Source organism: Lathyrus oleraceus, chromosome 7 (assembly GCF_024323335.1).
Source record: "Lathyrus oleraceus cultivar Zhongwan6 chromosome 7, CAAS_Psat_ZW6_1.0, whole genome shotgun sequence".
Lineage (NCBI taxonomy): Eukaryota > Viridiplantae > Streptophyta > Magnoliopsida > Fabales > Fabaceae > Lathyrus > Lathyrus oleraceus.
The window spans coordinates 452,345,095-452,348,799 of NC_066585.1; the positions used below are offsets into that span (position 1 = coordinate 452,345,095).

The window sequence follows — 3,705 nt, forward strand, 5'->3', positions numbered from 1 at the left end:
ATGAACATGGTCAAGGCTACTGATTTCGTACATTCCACCCTTTGTCTAGGACTTTTCTACTGGAGTTCTTTCACCTCCCCATTGGCAATGGTTTTGGGCCATGTTTTCAATGAGTTGATAGGCTTCGTTGTATGGCTTGTCCATAAGTGCACCGCCCGCGACAACGTCCACTGTAAGTCTTGTGTTATATAGAAGCCCATTGTAAAATGTGTGAATGATCACCCAGTCTTCGAGACCGTGATGTGGACATATCCTCATCATGTCCTTGTATCTCTCCCGCGCTTCGTAGAGAGATTCTACATCTTTTTGCCTGAGTCCGTTGATCTGAGCTCTTAGCATAGCAGGTTTGCTCGGTGGAAAATATCGGGATAAGAAAACGTTCTTCAGTTCTTCTCAGGTTGTAACTGAGTTGGAGAGCAAGGATTGCAACCAAGCCCAAGCTTTGTCCCTTAGTGAGAAAGGAAAGAGGCGCAGTCTTATCGTATCTTGAGATACACCATTTGCCTTTACAGTATCTGCGTATTGCACAAACTTGGTCAGGTGTTCATTAGGATCGTCCGTAGGATTTCCAGCAAATTGATGTTGTTGGACGGCGGATGATAGTGAGGGTTTCAGCTCAAAATCGTTTCGATTGATAGCGGGGGCAGCAATACTGTTATGAGGTTCTTGTTAGGACGGGGTAGCGTAGAATTTAAGAGGACGATTATGTGGTCCTTCTTCAGCCATGTTTGGTTTTTCTTCTGGTTTAGGAGGAGAGAAGATATCGAGAATATCGTACTTTTGTTGATATTCGTGTATTCGGTGTCTCACGTATAAGAAACGCTCTAATTCAGGGATTGGTGGTGCTAAGTTATCGCCTTGTGAGCGAGTACTTGGCATACAATCAGGGAAAGAAGGGAGAGAAGATTAGTTTTTATTTATACCTTAGTCTATACCGTGTGTAAGACCCCAATTTTGACCCTAAGATCCCTCATGGCATCATAACATTGCATTTGCATTGCCTCAAGGATCTTTAGCATCTTGGTTCCCTTTGCCTTTGGGTGGGACTCCTTGTGATTGGTTTGAGATCACCAAGAATGCTTGAATTATACATCATTGTTTCTCTTACTTTTGTTTACTAACCAAAAGCACAAAAATGTGTCACTAACATCTTTTGTTTGAAGCTTGAGTATCATCCAAGACAATTTGTGGGTTCTATTTAGATGATCAGTCAACACAAGGGAATGGCTTGAGATACTTCCAACAGGTTCAAATGGGGTCTATTCGTCAGTCAAAACGTTAATCTTGAAGGAGCAAAAGTTTGTTCATGAGCTGTCATGCTCGCTAGGCGAGCAGAATGGGTCGCTTAGCGAGTCCCAAGAAAAGCCACCAGAATCACCTACGCTCAGAGGAATTTCTTGAACTGTCATGCTCGCTAGGCGAAGCCCACGTGTTTAAAATAAAAATAAAAATAAATAAATAAATAAAATATAACATAAATTTTTTGGACTTGGGCCTCTCTCATTTGAGCCCACAGGTCCACAAAAATCAGGTTATAAATTCAGAGTTTCAGTGAAACAAAAGGTGAATTCTATTCCTATAACCCTGGCAGGGAAAAAGATAGTGAGAGAAGAGCTAACAGAGGTCAGAGAAACCTCCAGAGACTAAAGGGAACTCATCGGCAAAGAACCAATTCCCGCTCATATAAACCCTAAGAGTGCTTTGCAAACCCAACCGTGCCATTCAATTTCATCGGTCTCTCCAATCAGGTTTGCCATTATCCCCATTACTTTATGCTTTTAATTTGAATGCTCTAAATGTATGAGGTATTATGTGTGAATTTGATACCCTTTTGATGCATGTGTTTGACAAGAGGTTTAGGCCTCCTACCCCTGGTTGCTTTTTGTGAGCTTTTTGTGAATTTTAATGGCATGATTCATGTGGTTACATTTTGATTTGGGGGCAACTCTTGATTACCCTATATTGTTTCTCTAACCTGTTTGTTGAGTTTTGTTTTGTGAGGGCTCACATGACTCTTGCAGAGATGGCTTGCCTGGTGTTCCACTTTATTTGTGGGATACCACCTGGAGGTCTATTCCGATTACCTGTACTGACTCGCTTTCTTTGATGGTGTTTAGCTTGGAAGAGTCTTTGGGTTTCTTATTTATCTAATTGCTGTTACTTCAGATCTTTATCCGTACGGTAGATCTCTTGATCCTTTTACTTTTCCCGCATGTTACCGATTTCTTAGGTTTCGTATAGCCTCTCGTGGCATGTCATTTAAGGTAGCGCGGTTCCTTCATATAGGACTGCCTTTTTGCATGAGCATCCCTAAATACCCCAAACTCATTGATTTTTCTTCTCCTAAGAACACGTTATCTCCTTCTACTACAGGCGAGTAAGTCTCCAAAGGTCGAGCATCCGGTAGATTGCGTAGTAACGTCGTTCACCCCAAAACACAACCCTTACCCCATAGGTGGTCGAACTACGTTTTGCTCTGATTTTCATCCCAGATGAGATACGTAGGCATAAGACGCGATGTCTTAGCGAGCACACTCCTCTTTAACCCATAGGTAGCCGAGCTACGAAGACTCTGATTCTCAGATTTAGATGAGATACGTATGCAGTGGATGCGACGTCCGTGCGAGTCATTTTCTTTTGACCCTTCTTTTAGTAAGTAGTACATTAGATAAACATACACGCTTTTCTCATCCCTTCAATCATGTTTGCACAAATAAATTTTCAAAAAACAACAACAACCTTTGCAACAAATGTGAAAAGGGCTCCCTAGGAGTACCTAGGATGCTTTGGGTGCCTAATACCTTCCCATTGCATAACCAACCCCCTTACCCAGATCTCTGACATTTTTACTAGTTTTTGATTCGATAAAACTTTTAGGTTTTTGTTCGTTTTCTAACCATTCCTTTGGATAAATAGAAGTGCGGTGGCGACTCGACTTTGTATGATTTACCTTGGATTTAGTCAATATCTCTAATGGTAACGAATACCCTGCTACAGAAAAATGGCGACTCTGCTGGGGAATCGAAACATCCTAGTGGGTTTTGCCTACTTTTCATATTTGTTGTATTGTATTGTATATTTTTTTTGTGACATATTTTTGTGCAATTTGGGATTACTGTATTGTATATAATGATTGAATTGTTTGAATATTAATTCCTTGTATGCTTGGTGATCTTTGTGAGATGAGTTCTATACCCGGACTCAAGTGCACTTAGGATAGGAGAATGTCATAGTCTTGTCGACTTGTGTGGAGTTATTCCTTAGCAAGTTGACTTGCAAGTCCATTCACTAGGTGGAGGTTATGTTGGGATCAATAATGTCACACAAGTAAGTTGTGGTTAGACATTACTCTTTCCAATATAGACCTTAGAAGCCAAGGACCTTAGTTTACCAAGCCCATCTTGGCCTATTCTTAGGATGTAGTGCGAAAGTCGTTCAAGTGTAAGATTTGATACGATTGTTACGCGATACTACACTCATAAGAGTCTCTCTTGAGAATATTTTCGGAATACGAGTAGTCGTTTCTCCAATAATATCTGAAAGATGGGATGATGACTATGGGAACCTCTTGTAGAACATGTTTGGAAGGTTTAAACCCTAGTACACTCCCTTTTGGGTGGTTCTTAACCTAACTCCATGCTCGTGACTTACAACAAACCCTTGATTCATGGTTGATCCGTTCATGAATCCTTAATATCAATGGAA

At 40.9% G+C, this 3,705-nt stretch overlaps 1 non-coding gene across 1 annotated transcript; it reads left to right on the forward strand.

The window, feature by feature from the left end:
* The first annotated feature begins 232 nt into the window (after positions 1-232).
* LOC127109401 (small nucleolar RNA R71) lies at positions 233-339 on the forward strand. The gene has a single exon (XR_007796699.1). It is a non-coding gene; the product is annotated as a small nucleolar RNA R71 (small nucleolar RNA).
* Positions 340-3,705: the final 3,366 nt, after the last annotated feature.